General features: G+C 39.1%; 1 protein-coding gene across 5 annotated transcripts in view; it reads right to left on the bottom strand.

The window, feature by feature from the left end:
• PPM1L (protein phosphatase, Mg2+/Mn2+ dependent 1L) overlaps nucleotides 1–18,208 on the bottom strand; it is a 336,602-nt gene that overhangs the window by 183,553 nt on the left and 134,841 nt on the right. Inside the window, exon 2 of one of the 5 annotated variants that reach the window (XM_084987491.1) lies at nucleotides 14,035–14,149. The exons of the other annotated variants lie outside the window; for them this stretch is intronic. The gene's annotated coding sequence lies outside the window, so the exon portion shown is untranslated. The remainder of the gene's footprint in view (nucleotides 1–14,034; nucleotides 14,150–18,208) is intronic. 5 annotated transcript variants of the gene reach the window in all.

Raw genomic sequence — 18,208 nt, 5'->3', positions numbered from 1 at the left:
GGGACAAGGAGGAAGAGGATCTGGTCCCCTCTGGAGGAGGAATCCTGCCTCCCACAAAGGCCCAAACAGCAAAGATTTCACCCCAAATAAGAACAGGGGTTCAACAGCCAAAATCCCATCAGATGTCTGATACAAGCAGAAAACTAACAGTGCTCTATGACTTTGAACTAAAGATGATGCTATTTTCTGGCAGCAAAGAGTAAGAATAGAGCCTGGTTAATAACCAGGTTTCGACTTGGAATAAAGGCCAGATCTTTAATCCACGATGCAATTCATGAGAATATGAAAATTCCTCACAGTGCAGTATATTAACTAAGGTCAAAATTTTACAGGAGCAGGTCAAATTCTAATACTGTGGACATCCCAAACAGAGACGTGTGCTTGTTCTCTTCACAGAGGATGGGCTTATGCATGCCCAGGTGGGTAATATTTCAGTCTATCAATCTATAGGTCAGCTGCTCTGAATTTAAAACAAAATTTTCCAAACAATGATTAAATTGCCAGGTTGGCACATAAGCATCTAATTAGTCTTAAAATATCTGCAGCTGACTAGAGCCAGTACTATTGTTTACAAAATATAATTACTGGCTAGAGCCAATAATATTGTTTACAAAATATATTAGAACATGGCTTTTCCAAGGGAGGGGTGCCCACATGCTCATTAGAACCTTGAAGTCCCCTGCCTTAAAGAAAAAGACTCTCCTTGCCTCATCTTTACTAACCACACAGGAAAGGAGTTGCCCTGTTGTGGGAGGACAAAAAGACTTTCCATGTCAAGGTGACTGTCCCTATGAAAGGAAATTTCACACTGATTTTTTTAAAAATCATGTTAGACAAAGCTAAATATAAAGATAAAGAAGCTATCTAAATCCTTGCACAAGGTGTTCCCATCATGGCTCAGAGGAAATACATTTGACTAGTAACCATGAGGATGCAGAGGATGCAGGTTTGATCCCTGGCCTCACTCAGTGGGTTAAGGATCTGGCGTTCCTGTGAGCTGCAGGTTGCAGAGGTGGCTTGGATCTGGCATTGCTATGGCTGTGACATAGGCCAGTGGCCATAGCTCTGATTCGAACCCTAGCCTGGAAATCTCCATATGCCATGGGTGCAGCCCTACAAAAACAAAACAAAACAAACAAACAAAAAAATCCTTCACAATCTTTTGAATGCAAATGTTCACAAATAATGGATTCTCCCAAAACCCTAAATAGTACAGCCAACCCTCTGAATCCCCAGGTTCTTCATCCGTGGTTTCAACCAACTACAGACTGAATTTCTGATCTGCAGGTATGAAACCTCTGGATAGGAAAGGCCAGCTGCACCAGACCATTTTATATGAGGAACTTGAGCATCCACAGATTTTTGCATCTGTGGAAGTCCTGAAATCAATCCTCTGTGGATACTGAGGGACAACTTATAGCTAATATCTTTATACAGGTTTTGAACATGTCAGACTAGTAGTATATATTTAGTGTTTTCTTATATTAACAACAAATTAAGACACAGATGAACTATTTACCATGTGCTACATCTCAGGCACTAATTCTACTTGTTCCTGTCCTATAAGTGAGCACCAAATAATGGAGACTATGTTAGCTCTATGAGGACAAGGACCTGGTCTGTCTTGTTTTTTTGCTTTGTGCCCAGTTCCTAATATGTGGCATAAGGTGGTGCTCAATAAATACTGAGATATTGTTGGAGTTCCCATCGTGGTGCAGCAAAAATGAATCAGACTAGGAACCATGAGGTTGCAGGTTCAATCCCTGGCCTGGCTCAGTGGGTTAAGGATCTGGCATTGCTATGAGCTGTGGTATAGGTTGCAGACGCAGCTCGGATTTGGCATTGCTGTGGCTCTGGTGTAGGCTGGCAGCTGTAGCTCCGATTAGACCCCTAGCCTGGGAACCTCCGTATGCTGCAGGTGTGGCACTGAAAAGACAAAAAAGAAAAAGAAAAAAACACTGAGATGTTGCTGAAGCTTTAAAGAGATGGAAGAGAGAGAGGATAACAGAAAAAGGAAGAAAAAAAAAAAATAATGGATGATTTTTGGCCGCATCCACAGCATGAGGGAACTCCCAGGCCAGGGACTGAACCAGTGCTACAGCAGTGGAAACAGCAGATCCTTAACTGCTAGGCCACTAGGGAACTCCAATAGTGGATTATTTTTAAAAAGATATTCGGGCCAACAATATCCTCCATTCATTCATTTTTTTTTTCTGGACAGTTGGATGCAATAAATAACCTCCTAAATCATTCTGATCCAAAATTTAGTTGCCTCATCTCTTTGGCCACCAAAATGATAAACAACCCCAACATACACTTCTTAAACCACTTTTAAACCACTGAGTAACTGCCAGCTGTTAGCTTCAGTGCATATTAAAAGCCTGTATAGCCTTTCAACAGTTTAAGAGTGTCTCACTTTGGGCTGACTTATTTTTCTGGAAATTACTGTTCTTAGTAAGATGGAAAAAGTCTGTGTTGCATATAATATAACTTCAGTGTTCGGGGACTGCTTGAAAAAACAAATCTGGATTAAAAGGGTGCTTTAATTAGAACGCAAAAGTGGACATTTCCTGCTCAATAAAAATGTTCCAATTATGATATCTGAACATACAAGATGAACCACAGTAAGAGGGGATACTTCAATATATGAATTTTTTAAATGACACCTTAATACAAAATACACTCTTCAATATACAAAATAAGAAAGGGGGTAGGGGAGAATAAAGGGAAGAAAATAAGCACATAGTTTAGCTACAGAGCCCACTGAAATAAAATAAATCACTAAATCTTAGGGTTAGAGATAACCTTGAGATATCCTGGACCATCCCATGTCAGTTTTAAATCTATCCAGGAGGACTCACGATTCTACAACCTAATCAGATTAATAGGTAGAATTACTGGTATTCTCAGATAGTTGAGGTACTTAGTTGAACAAACAGTATTTCTCAATGATTCCTTGTCAAACTTTAAGCTCTTCATGTTTCAGTCCTAAAACCATTTCCTTTTATTTTGCCCTTAGAAGAGATGAAGAACAACTAATCCCCAAAGGCTAAAATCAGACACTTCAGGTGTATGAAGACTGTCACGATTACATCACCTTTCCACTCTGGCTCCTCTGGAATAAATCACATCTGTCCCTTCAACCTCTTTTTGTTTTGGTTCTTAGATCCCACTATTAAATACTTCTTGATTCTTCCAAACCATCTCCTCTTCCCACTCTAGTTCAAATCCAAAACGGATTCTAACAGTGCCAGTTATAAGAATGTTTTAGAGAAGTGTAACAGCAGACTTTGAAACTGAAGCCCTTGACATTTATATACATTTTAAAGCTAGGGTAAAATGGAACAAAATTTCTAAAGCATCCCAGAATAGATCCTTGGATTTCAAACCAATTACTCTGAAGTTCTCTATATAAATTTCCAGCTTTGGATTCAATCAAAAGGTTATCCTATTTAATTTCTGAGAAGTTACAAAAGTGTGCTCAACAGATGAGTGGACATGTCCCACTCGTCTACTGAGATTTAAAAATAATAACTCACACAGCTGCCTTTACTTTTTAATTTTTATTTATACTATCTTTATTATTATTATATTGCCATTATTTCAGGATTTGCCAAGAGCTGATACCATTCTATAATACCTGTTTAAATGAAAAATTACAAATACAGATTGAAATAATTCTTATTAGAAAATGTGAATGAGAAAGAACCTTCTCTGTCCCAGGTACTGTCCTACTAGATTGATGAACATGAGTTCATGAAAACCTCACAACATCCTGGGGAGCTAGGCATCACTGTACAGACGTGGAAATCTAGCTTTACAGAAGAGGAGTGATGTAAGCAAATTCTCCAAGCAAGTGTGCTAAAGCCCAGATTTGCAAGTTCAGAGTTCTGATACAGCTTCCACTCATAGCACAACTCTAGAAATTCTATTCAGACAAAAGCTCCCTGCTGGAAACAAGGTGCAAGACCTCAGAGTTTTAAACCCAAAGTAGTAACTGAAGGCCAAAGGCATCAAGTTTCATGAATCTGAAATGTTTATATCCAGCTACCTAGGAGTGTTTTTAAAGTCCTGTTTGCAATTTTCTCACTTTGGAAAAAGAGAAATTAAGTGTCCCACAGAATATGTTTAGATTCAAAGATTAAGTGTATTTGATTGATAATATAGATAACTTTGTACTGAGTGAAACCACGACTTGAAAGACAAAATTCTCAAGTGTCATTTAAACTTTGTCTATCTCAACAAGATAAAGCAGTTGCAATTACAAGATCCCTAGTTCTCAGATTCAGTTTTAGGTGGAAATAAGCTAAGGAGAGTAAAACACATACTTTTGCTGAAACATATTCAGGGAAGAAGGGCCAGGGACAATTTGGTCCCACTCTGGCGTCAGGGAGGAAAGGAATGCTCATAAATGGGCTGGCATAGGCTAGGACTCCTGGAGCTAATGTTATGGTCATGTCGTACAGGTGCAGCCTGACACCTGAACCCTCCAGCTGCCCCCACACTCAAGTCTTGGCAGGGCACCTCGAGGATAAGCAACAGTCCAGGAAGTCACCGTATGCCATCTGCTGCCAGCCACCTCTCTGCCCCAGTGAAAAATGACAGAACCTTCATTCTCTAAATCCAGGATTAGGGAAACAGAAGAGACAGTCAAGAGGCGTCACTAGCATATCTGTCCACTGTACACAGAAAAATAGGTATCCTACCCTTTTAAAAAATAGGAATGCTCAGTTTGATGCATGTGGCTGGGTTACAGAGGATTAAAACAGGATGCCTCCAATTCCTCAGTCATAGAGGCCACTCTACAATATTAGCCTCAGGCTTATGTAACACTTCTCAACTTCCACCAAGACTGATGATGTTTCTTCATAGCCTTTTTGTAGACCAGCCTACTCCTTTAAAAACCAACTTTATTTTTTTCTTGACAACCAAACTATAATCCAATAGCAAATCAAGTAGTTTAGGTTATTTAGCCTGAATTCTGATCATTCTTGAGAATATGTTAAAGTGTCATAGACATTCTGACCTCGAACTCAGCCTCCAGAAGCGGGGCCAGATAAAAAGACTAAACCAAAATGACCCTTTTCAGCTCAGCTGCTTAACTTTAAGACTGAGAGGGTGCCACCAACTGCACTGTGTCAGCTGCATTTCACCAGCCCTTCACCAAAACAATGTTATTTTTTTAACCATCATAACAAAGGAGAAAAATGAACCCTATTTTCAAGTACGTCATCTACAAAAATGAGGGTTACAATTGTCTGTCTGCAATTCGACTAAAAATACTTTATTCAGGACAAAAATTTCTTATACATGTAAACATTTTAAGCAAAAGGGAGGGAAAGGAAGAAGCCTAGGAAACATGAAATGTCAAGGAAAGTTAGCTATAATTAATGTAATTCTAGATACACAGTAACAGTGCAAGGTGTGTGGTGGGAGAGGAGAGGAGAAAGAGACAGAGAGCCTAGACATTTAGATATATGTCCTCAAAATCTGAAATAAAAGGATAGAAATGCAAACAGTGTAACAAGCCTGTTTGCCCGACTATAAGAAATAGAATATAGAACTGATTTTAGGCCAAATGTAAACAGGAATCTTTTTTCAGATTCCTGCTAAATCAATTAAGGCTACAGGTACTTTTAAAAAGTTCATGAAAAATTCAAAAACAATCAAGTGCTTTCCAGTAACAATATATTATTTGCTGATCTTTTCTCTCGGTTCTTTTAAAAGTTGTAAGATAAATTGATTCTAAGAGTGTAAAAAGACAATGAGACAAAGGTTTTGAGTCTAAAAATTCATCTGAGAGATTATGAATGAGAAAAAGAGATAATCAGATGTCTTAGTTGCTCAAAATACCTGATGAATAAAGATAAGGCACCTAAAATACAAAGGGGAATGAGTTCTTTGTTTGGGAACAGATGGCTTACCATTATTACAGCCCTGTATGGTAACACAGATAACTCCTCCAACTTTTAAGGCACATCTATTAAAGTGGTTTTAAGCTGAAAATCTTAAAGACATTCAATGTTTATACAATGTGGCGATATATGTTCTTACTTCAGTATTAATATTCTCATCACGAGGACATAATTGTCTAGAATATTAAGAATCAAGTACTAAACGTTCAATATTTCTAAAGGAAATGTAAGTCATAAAGTGTGCCTGGGACACAGATCTTCCCAACAAAGCAGAATGAAACTGTACCAGTTGTCATATTTTCATGAACTAAGGTCCCACTAGCTTGAGCCTATGATAGAATCTAGCAAACAACTCCACTGGCCTTGCAATTTATAAGACTGATAAAGTTAAATCATTCCATTAATATTAAAAGCTCAAGAGTGTGTCTGTATGACCATTCTGCATTCTGCACAGCACTAAATACAAAGCAGATATTTTGTAAATAGAAGGCTTTACTCTCCTGATAGTCAGAAGAGCTTTAGCCAAATACCTTTCTGGGCATGAAGAGGAGAAATACTCCCTGACTATGGCTGACGGGGGAGGGGAAAAAGCCAGAGCAACTGTAATAGTTCAGGATAACATAAGAGATGCCTCGCTGAACGAGACCAATTGTCAACTTGGTATTTGGTCTCAGACAGAAGTCTCGAATCATATTTTAAGAAAAAAATATGTGGGGGGGCACAATCTTTAAAGCATTAGCCTGCTGTGGCCTCCTTTGCCTGGCAAAGCAATGAAAGCTATCTTTTTCTCCTACAAAAAAAAGAAAAAGAAAAAGGAAAAATACATTGGTTGTCCACGACAACTTCTGATGCCAAGAGAAACAAATTTAACATCCACTATGAATCTACCATCCACTACTTAATGGGTATTCATTTAATAAGTCCATATCACTCAATGAAATAATTTCCTAGGTGTACCTAAAAATCTGCTAAAAGGCCCATTTGCCTTATAACTCAGAATACAATATATATAACTCAGAATATAATTCAGAAAAAGGCAGAAAATTTTTGGAACTAATCCAAAGGGAGCTAATTACTATAACAGGAAAAGATATTTATCTTAAAGTGGTTTCATCTTAGGCAATCTTGCAGCTTAGATCATAAAGTCAACAACATGATCCCCATGACTTTAGGTCGACCCTTAAATTACATTTTCCAAAGCTTTAAAATGTATTTATAATTTGAGGATCAAATTGGTATTTGCCCTGTTCACTTATTTCATGATTTCACAAACCTGGATCACGTCTCCTCTGAAACTTTGTCTTTCTGGAAAGTCAGTCTTCATGGTTAGTCATTATACTGAAGCTACTTTAAAGCCTCAATTATTGACTTTTCCAGAACACCTCAGATTTCTGCTTTCTGATACCTGGCATCAGAAATGGATACATAAGAAAAAAATTATGGCTAAGACAAAGATAGTAGAATATTTTAAGTCTTCTTCTTCTTTTTTTTTTCCAAAAAGCCCTTCTTTGGCCGGATTTTACCATCTGTATAAACCACTACCATGGTTTGTCTTCATCTGCAGACAACAGTTGGTAGATTAAAGAGCTGGACTTTAAGCTTAGACATGTGACAGATTCAAGCCCATCTTTTTGGATCTTTCAGTACGTGCATTTCTTTACACTTGCAACTCTGAATTCATTACCAATCGCTCTACCCACTCATGAACTTCCTAGACAATCTTATTTAATGCTTGATCCATAAATTTCTGCAATTTTTTTTTTTTTTGTCTTTTTAGGACAGCAACAGTGGCATATGGGAGTTCCCAGGCTAGGGGTCAAATCGGAGCTGCAGCTACAGCAACACAGAATCCAAGCCCCTCTGCAACCTGCAACCTACACTACAGCTCACAGCAATGTCAGATCCTTAACCCACTGAGCAAGGCCAGGGCTCAAACCCATATCCTCATGGATACTAGTCTGTTTCATCACCATCAAACGGTTAAGCCACAACAGGAACTCCTGCAATCTTCCTTTATTTCTTGTTAAGAATAAAGTACTCTAGTTTCCCCAATGAAAGACCCAGACTTCCTTAGGCCTTCGCCTGGGGATAAGAAGGGTCTCTTCTGGAAATGGCACCATTTCCGTGGTGGTTGTCTGCATGAAGACAACGATCATGTCTTATTCATCTGTTTATGCCCAGCACCTGGCAAAGAGTAGTTGCTCAATAAAATAACTGCTAAAAGACCTGATCAAGATTTGAAATCAACTGCAGTGAAGTAGAAATAAATGGATTACTCTGGAATTCTAATTTTCATTTACATATCCTTTGACACCTACCTTCTGAGGCAGTAGCAAATTATGGTCAAGAAAAACAAGGGAGAATGAGTTCTAAGATATCCTTGGGACACGATTTTTAAAAAGTCAATTGGATCCCTGCAATTCAGCAGAAGGTCTAAAACTAACAGAATTCTGAGAGAGGGAGGTAGAGACTCTGCGATGGTCCATCACGTTACTATCAGGCACTGCTGAAAAAGCTACATACTCAGGCTTCCTTAATCTCCCCATCCATCCAGCTGATCTTTCCAAAGCAAATATTTCAGTTAGTTAACTTACAGAAGAAACATTCTCACCCCAAGTTCCCTGGGACTCTCAGGGAACTATGAAATCCCAGGCAGTACACCCTGGATGCCTGGAAGAGATAAGTTTTCAAGGACCACAGGAAGGCATGAAGGTTTCAGGCAAAAGAAAGAACTTCTTACTTGAAGAATTAGGCTTCTGTGATCAAGGAGCCAGCTATTGATTATAAATTGTTAAGGTTCAAACTGCAGCAGCATACTTGATAGCTGTCCAGGCTATACAATGCCCCTCCCAGCCTAATAAACTTCAGAGTCACACTTTACACAGGTTCTGGACATTTTTCACAACAGCACATAATCTGAATCAGGGCTAGGACCTGGGGTTGGAGCTTTAAGGAGTTATGTTAACCTGTTTCAGCACTGGGTGATGAGAGCAACACTTTCTCCAGACAGCAATGATGATGGATAAAGTTAAATTTCTACAGGAAACAATATCATCAAAGGTATTTAGTGAGGTGAGGGGGAACGTACAAGCTCCAGGCAAAAAAAGAGTGAATTTAGCTTCCCAGTAGACAGCACTGGTATCCCAGGAGCTGAGAAAGAGGTTTGAAGGCTAAGGTAGAACTAGATACCCGAGGGCCTCTGGTTTGCTAGAGTGTTTTGAATGTGGTCTCTGAGACTACAGGTTTTTTTTTTGTTTGTTTGTTTGTCTTTTCTGGGGCCGCTCCTGTGGCATATGGAGATTCCCAGGTTAGGGGTCGAATCAGAGCTGTTGCCACCGACCTACACCAGAGCCACAGCAATGTGGGATCTGAGCCATGTCTGCAACCTACACCACATGCTCACAGCAATGCTGGATCCTTAACCCACTGAGTGAGGCCAGGGATCAAACCCGCAACCTCATGGTTCCTTGTCGGATTCATTAACCACTCTGCCACAACGGGAACTCCTCTAAGTCTATAGTTTTAAAATGCTCTAGCCTTCACCTTAAAATCACTACTTTCACCTGTGGTATTTTATTGAAGTAAAAAAGAATTCTAATTTATACTTGCCCTAAATTGACAAAAACACCCAATATGTGAAAAAGGATTAGTGGAAGCATATGGAAAAATAAAAGCCTCACAAGTATTGTGTCCAAGAAAGGCTAGTAAATGAACACACTGAATGACTGTCAAAATTAGTGGAGTATCCTCCTGCCATTTAACAATCTGATTTTGTGTTTTTAAAGGAAATGACAGTGTGCTCTTTACTTTTCTCCTCAGCAGCCCTCTAATTTATAATAAATTAGAAAGAAAATTAAAGGAAGAGGTATTCCTGACACTGGTGTTTTAAAAAAGCTAATCATCATTTTATTCTATTGCCACTTCACTCAAGCTTTTATTATTCCCCTGAATATGACCTCTTCATTTTCATCTATAGTTCTCCCTGAAAACTAAGACTCATTTGGGAATTCAACAGTATTACAGTTTCTGAACTCATGTGTGTGGGTGTGGGTGTGTGTGGTGTGTTCAGAAACAGGAATAGAGACTAAAACTTTCTATGTTTCTTCCGGGTAAGACTGTTGCCTCACCAGGACCTGAGCCAAACAGACTGCTCAATATTTCAAATATGACTACTGACCCTCTCCTATTTATTACTTTATTTACCCTCTCTCAATTACTTCAGCTCAGTCTAAATCAAACCCACCTGTCCTGTTTCACATTTTCTCAGTGTCTCACCTAATTGTCCTAATAGTCACTTACACTAGACTGATAGTTGGTTTCTATCCAGAAAACATAATTGCACTCTGCTGGCTTTTCAATGCCTTCATCAAAAGGATGACTAATGTCAACATTCCATGGGTTTCCAGGTAACCCTATAAAGGAAGTCATTTTCGACTACAAGGCAGAGCAGCTTCTACCAAATCAGTTCAGTCCCCTTATTAGGCCAGCCTTGATCTTTTTACCTGTTTGGGGGTAAAGAGCATATTTTCTCTATGAAACACTAGAAGTAATTCTGGAAGCAAGTGAAATATTAATAGCATTCACTACTATTCCTCATTATCTTCATGAGTATTGACATCATCAGTGTATACAGAATGGTCCCCAAAATTGTCCAAACCCTAATCCCTAACACCTGTGCATGTTACCCCACATGGCAAATGGGACTTGGCAGATGTGATGATGTTAAGGACCTAGAGATGGGAAGATTATCCTGGATTATCTGAGGGGGGCCTCAGATAATCACAAGGGTCCTTCTAAGAAGGAAGCAGGAACGTCAGAGGAAAAGTGATGACAGAAACAGAAGCTGGAGTGAAGCAATTGCTGGAAGGGGGCCATCAGCCAAGGAAATGTAGTCTCTAGAAGCTGGAAAGGCAAGAAGCAAATTTCCCCTTACAGCCTCTACTAGGAACACAGTCTTGCTGACACCTTGATTAGCCCCATAAGATCTATTTTCAGAAGTCTGACCTCTGAAATGAGCATAATAAATCTGTGTGGTCTTAAGCCACTACATTTTTGGTAATTTCTTACAGCAGCAGCAGGAAACTGCTGCCTGTTGATCAACAGGTACATCAACCCTATAAGACAGGTGTTATTATTCCCACCTTACAGACTAGGAAACTGAGGATCAAAGGCACTTCAGACACCAAGTAACACAGCTAGGAATCGAATATAGGACCATCTGGCATCAAAACTCACATGATATATAAATATATATTATAATGTCTATAAGATCAGTTGGCTCAAGGAAAAGGATGATTTTGTAGGTTTTTTGTTTATTTCGTTTTTTGCTTTTTAGGGCCACACCTATGGCATATGGAAGTTCCAGGCTAGAAGTCTAATCAGAGCTGCATCTGTTGACCTACACCACAGCTCATGGCAACACCAGATCCTTAACCCACTGAGCAAAGCCAGGGATTGAACCCACATCCTCATGGATATTATTGAGTTCTTAACCTGCTGAGCCACAACAGGAACTCCCTGATTTACTATTTCTTTATATCAGTTGCTAAGTACTTGAGAAGCCAGCTTTTCCCGGTCAACCACCCCTATTTAAATGGTCTAGCATCTTGGCTTTTTCATGTCAAAGCTGCCAGTATCTTCAGACTTGTATCCATCCAACAGTAGGGAATTACAGTATATTCTGCCTAGTACCTAGTTATTATAATCCTTACTCTATCATTAAAGTTTTGTTATCTCTGGGTAGATGGCACAAAGAAGTTATGATGGAGAAGAAAGAACACTAGCCTTAGACTTAGCAAATAAACATTCTGCTCCTACTGTGCTAACAATATACCTAGTGTGACCTTCCGTTTAGATTCAATCTCTTATCTGAAAAAAATAAAAGCCCAATGATGTCCTGAGGACCTTCTGATGACTGAATTATTTGTGACTCCCCCAAACTCATATGTTGAAGTCCATTGTGATGGAACCTGGAGGTGTGGCCTTTGGCAGATCATTAGGTCATGAGGGTGGAGCCTCATGAATGGGATTAGAGTCCTCAAAAGTGTCACAAGACAGCCTGCTACTTCTCTCTTTCCTTCTGCCATGTGAAGCCTCAGCAAGAAAACAGCTATCTGCAAACCAGAAAGAGGGCCCTCACCAAACATCAAATCTTTTAAGACTTCTCAGTCTCTAGAACTGTAAGAAATAAATGTTTGCTGCTTAAGCCATGCAAGTCTGTGGTTACTTTGTTAGAGCAGACCAAACTGACTAAGATAGGACCCTTTAAGATACAAAGTTCAGTGACTCCATAACCTCTAGATCTATACGGGGACTCCATTCAAAGTACTATGCCTTGATCTGCAACAACTTTTTTTTTTTTAAGCAGCCTTTTGATTAACTTTATTTTACTAGGCAAAAATTTCTTATTCAAAGTTATATTAGTTTTATTATGGAAAGGTCACAGGCTGAGCTACACAAGAAGTATAAAATGGAAAATAATCATTCTTTGATGACTTTCTTTTTTTAAATTTTATTGGAATATAGTTGACTTACAATGTTGTATTAGTTTCAAGTGTACAGCAAAGCAAATCGGCTATATATGTGTTTATGCATGTGTATGTATATCCATTCTTTTTTCCCATAAAGGTTATTACAAACTATTAAGTAGATTTCCCTGAGCTACACAGAAGTTTCTGGATGCGAATAACATATACACACTAAATCTACAACCTCTTTTTAAATTTTTTTTATTTTTAGGACTGTACCTGTGGTATATGGAAGCTCTGGGGCTAGGGGTCGAATTGGAGCTGCAACTACCAGCCTACACCACAGCCACAGCAACACCAGATCTGAGCCACATCTGCAAACTACACCTCAGTTTGTGGCAATGCCAGATCCTTAACCCACTGAGCGAGGCAAGGGATCAAACCCAAATCCTCATGGATACCAGTCAGGTTCTTAACCTGCTGAGCCACAATGAGAACTCCCAATCTGGAACTTCTTATGCAATGATTCTAGTGTGGTGTCTTATCTCCTCATCATGGGCCCCTTATCAATCTTCCTCCTGTTAATAAGACCACCACTGTCCCAGTCTGTCAGAGACAGTGAGAAAAAAAATATATGTATACATATTTTTTTAACTCAGTCCTATCATTCATTCTCTATATTCTATTAGTCACCACATTCAGCTGCTTTATTCATGTAATTAGGGTATATTATTTTCAGGAAGATAAATGTGACAACAGGACGTTGGGTAAGGAATAGACTGGCATCCACAAGGTGAGGTAGGAGTTTATACTGTTTGTGGGAATGAAGAGAAAAGAAAGTTTGATAAATGATCTGGAAGAAGATACCCTGAAGTGGTAACTAACATTCACTTCTTCAAACAAGTTTAAACTCCTCAGGCTGGATTTCAAGATCTGAAATTACCTTCAGATCTAATATTATTAGATTTTCCCAGGTTTGGTCCTTGTTGTTCAGATGATTCCAACCCAGTCCCATCCCTTTTATCTATATCCAGCCCACTCATTTCATCACTACCTCCACCTCACTATGGTTGATTAGGGTCAATAGGCAACCCCATCTGGATGCATCAGAAGGCAGCTTTGGGGGAGTTCCCATCATGGCTCAGTGGTTAACGAATCCAACTAGGAACCATGAGGTTGTGTGTTTGATCCCTGGCCTTGCTCAGTGGGTTAACATCCAGCTTTGCCGTGAGCTGTGGTGTAAGTTGCAGATTTGGCTCGGATCCCACGTTGCTATGGCTCTGGTGTAGGCTGGTGGCTACAGCTCTGATTTGACCCCTAGCCTGGGAATCTCCATATGCCGCAGGAGCAGCCCAAGAAATCACACACACACACACACACACACACAGAAGGCAGCTTTGGGGCTTTGTCTGGAACTGTTGAGAAGAAGCTTACTTTTCAATCAGGTTTCTTATATTTCCCAATCTGTTGCTTCTGTTGCAATTCATCGGTGAACCTCACTGAATAAACTGGGCTCATTCACTCATATATGATTTCATCCGTTATCAAGTTTTACATACAAACTACTTCCACATACATTATACCACATCATCCTCACAAGAACCCAAACATCTGAAAGATGAGGGAAGTTTACACAACTTGATCAAGGTTACCTGGGCTCTGTATCCATGTTCTCCCCTTGCACTTCAAATGACCTCATGAACCTTCTCATATAAGTTTTCACACATTCCACAAGTGTTTTCTTTTTCTCCATTCTCATGAAGTATCCTTTAAAAATTACCATAAAATGCACATATTAACCCAGAGGTAGGGGGCTCAGAAAGGCATCATGTGCGTATGTGACTCAGAAAGGGATAATTCCTAGTATCAGTCATGGGTATACGTGATTCAAAAAGGGATAATTTCTAATATCAAGCAGAGTTTTGCTTTTCTGTTTGTTTTATTTCATAGCACTAGTGAATACAGCTGGACAAGAATGGGCAAAAGTTATAGAAGGTGAAGTATGCTACAAAATAAATGAGATGGAAATGTAAAACAACCAGTGACCTTTCACTGGTACTGTTCAGCTGGAGAAACTACTTCTGAGAATATACAGTTGTTATTTGCCTAACCTCAATTGATCAAAGTAACTTGCATGTGATATAGGAAGGCAGAGAATCACAGAACAGGGAAACAGAAAGGCCATGGAGGTTAACTAACTCAACTGAATTAGCCTGGACCTTGACATTTGCATGTGACCGAAGAAAGGACAACTCAAACTGACTTTTAAAAAAAGCAACAACGAAAAGTCTCTCTTCGTTAAATATCTGAAAAGGCAGTAGTAGATGGAGGCATCTACTGGATCTGCTTCCCTCCATAGAGGCTCTATCTCTAGTGCTCCTTGTGTGGAGGCTCCCCATGATTCCAGCTTTTCTTTCTACTTAACTTCAGGACCTTTTTGAAAAGTAGGCTTCTCAACAGTTCCAGACAAAGCCCAAAAGTGGCCTTCTGATGCCACCAGCCTGTAGACTCTAACCTACCATACTGAGGAGGAAGTAGTGATGAACCGACTGGCTGGGTCATGTGCACATCTGTGGACAAAAGGGACTGGACTGGGGTGGAAACTTCTCAACAGTGAGTACCACATCTGGGAAAGCAGCAGCTGCCCAAAAATAGTGAGGAATTGAAGCTGGGCAAAATGAACAAATGTCTACCACACTAACCCCTTATTATAGATGGAGATACTAAAATGCTCAAGGTCAGAGAGTTAGGACTCAGTAACTCTAATTCAGAATTTAAACAGATAAATTAATTCCTCCTACATAAGCAATATTGAATTTTATTTACCTGTGCTGCATTGTTTAGCAAACACTCAAGCCTCTATTTTTACTAAAAATATAACTAATATGAAGTAAAGGGAGAGATTTCCCTTTAAGGTAAATATAATCCCTTTCATTATAAAAATATAAAAAAGAGCTAAGACTCTACTATGAATTATTACACTTGAAGCTGCTTTGAAAGTTATTTTCCTAAAATGGAGGCACTTCTTTAACTGCATATATACATATATGTGTGTACATTTACATATATCTGGTTCCAGATTCCATAAATAGTACACATTATACAATAAGGATAATTTTCCTTTTAGGACCATAGGCTCTACCATTTTTCATATCAACTCCAACACCCTAACTGCTTCAAAAAATAATGAGACACATTATTTTTATGTTAACACTTAAAGGCAAAGCTGGAATATTGGAGGATACTCCACACCAAGAGTCAGGACAGGGAGCACTTAGTACAAAAAAAGCCTTCACATCTAAATGAGGAAACCTGGAGCAGAAAAGCATAAGCAAGCAATATGTAGACATGTGAATGGGGTAGGGGTAGGCTGAGGATGAGGAAAGATTCACAGAATAAAATAGTAAGTTGGGAAATACAGACAGGCTAGAGAGTTTAAGCCACAAGGAGGACTTTATCTTAACACTATAATAGCATTTATTATTTCAAGATGTAATTATTTGTTTATATGCCTGCCTCTTCCACAAGCCTGTAACCTTTTTAAGAGCAAGGATCATGCCTTGTATTTCTGTATTCACAAGACTGGCACAGAATAGATACTCAATATGAAAGAATGAATGAATAAACAGTATAACTGAATAGAGTGTGCACACAAAAAAGGGGTTATTGTACATATGAGGTTCAGAAAATATGGTCCCATTGCAAGACAAAAGACTGGGTTTTTGTATTATACTTTTAAGGCAGCCACTCTAATTACACTACTTAGTCAGAGTCTAATCTTGATGATCTAACCAGAAATACAAACAGAACGATTTTAGTCGTCTCTCAAAGTTGAAGTTCTGTTTTAGTTTTTTTCGTTTGTTTTTTTATTCTAAACTTGGGATTGTCCTAAGGACTGTCCAGGAGAAAGATGAAATGTGTTGAATTTTATGAAAAGCACATTTAAAAGATATGATAGTATAATTTTCAGAGCCCACATTGTTAGAATTTTAAAGAATGTAATTAGAAAGAAGAAGCCATGACTTTTGAAAGCAAAATTTCCATATTTTGTCTGGAAACAAAAGGCATTTTTTAAAAAGACATGTAACATCAAGACTATGGACTTCTTTTTTTTAAGTGGTAGAAACTTTCAAAATACAAAATCTAGGGGGTTGTTACTTTTGGCTCCCCCAAATAAAAGGTTGGAAATTTGGAATCAAAATAATGCCATTTGCAGCAACATGGATGGAACCAGAGATTTTCAGATTAAGTGAAGTAAGTCAGAAAGAAAGAGAAACACCATATGATATCATTTATATGTGGAATCTAAAATACGGCACAAATGACCTATCTACAAAACAGAAACAGATCATGGACATGGAGGGCAGACTTGTGTTTGCCAGGTGGTGGGGTGGGGGGGTGGAGGGAGGAGAGGGAGGCTGACAGGGAGTTTGGGGTTGGTAGATGCAAACTGTTACGTTTAGAATGGATGGGTGATGGAGTGCTGCTGTACAGCACAGGGACCTGTGTCCAGTCTCTTGGGTTATAAACATGACAGAAAATGGGAAAAAAAAAAATGTGTGTGTATGGGTGGCTTGGTCACTGATGTATGGGGATTGGTAATTATAAATACCTGTATATGTAGGGAAAGTCTAGGCATAGGCAGAGAGGTTAATTAAGGTTTGACATTATATGCCTTATATATGTTCAGCTTCAGAAATTGAAGGAACATTGTAAATGAATTATACTTTAATAAAAAATGTTTTTAAAAACATCAAATTACACTTTTGGAAAGGAGTTTCAGAAATTTAAAATTATAGAAAAGAAAATACTACTGAAAACTAATAATCTAAGTAAGCTCAAAAATAATCTAAGTAAATCCACTATTATCTAAGAGGAAATAAATAGGGAGAAAGAGAGTCCATGAGAGGATCAGAAAAGGAAGAAAATCTGCATTTCTAAGCCTGCTATTCAAGGCTTTCCATGATTAGGATTCAATGAATGGTCCCAACTTTACCTTTCACTGTTCCCTACAAACACCCTCTGTGGCACCCAGACAGGTATATACCCTAAAAACACCTTACCTTGTATATTTACTCCTACAGAGAAGACTAGAGAAAACACCACCCAGACAAGAATCCGAGGTCAAGACCTCAGAGATTTACAAACTGGCTCTGGCTCCTTCAAAATGAGCTTCCTGAATTTCAGGTGAACATGGAAAATGGGGTAATTCTTTCCCAGAACCCCGTCTTCATTTTTAAACTAACTGAACCACATACTGGAGGTCAAGACATCTCTCTGATTTGCACATCTCAGACATTTCTAAGGTCTGAGAGAGCGATCTCTCCAAATAACTTGGTACTGCCTGCCGAGCATGCCAAAACCACCCAAAAATTCAGTAAATCCTACTAGTTGGGTACATACTAACTTGACAGTGCCATTAGCAACTGATGTATGGGGACTGGTAATTATAAATACCTGTATATGTAGGGAAAGTCTAGGCACAGGCAGAGAGGTTAATTAAGGTTTGACATTCTATGCCCTCTTCATTCTGAGTATTAGGAAAAGGAGAAACATTTTGTTGGCATCTGTCAAAAATAAATTGAGTTCCTGTCACGACTCAGTGGTTAACAAATCCAACTAGGAACCATGAGGCTGCGGGTTCAGTCCCTGGCCTTGCTCAGTGGGTTAAGGATCCGGCGTTGCCGTGAGCTGTGGTGTAGGTCGTAGACGTGGCTCAGATCTGGTGTTGCTGTGGCTCTGGTGTAGGCCGGCAACTACAGCTCCAATTAGACCCCTAGCCTGGGAACCTCCATATGCCTCGAGTGCAGCCCTAAAAGGACAAAA

Source organism: Sus scrofa, chromosome 13, assembly GCF_054392235.1.
Source record: "Sus scrofa isolate SSC_HxYL_T2T_F1_AM1 chromosome 13, Sscrofa_HxYL_maternal_Yorkshire_Landrace_v2.0, whole genome shotgun sequence".
NCBI lineage: Eukaryota > Metazoa > Chordata > Mammalia > Artiodactyla > Suidae > Sus > Sus scrofa.
Note: the sequence above shows the minus strand (reverse complement) of the source record. Positions and strands in the feature narration are given on the sequence as shown.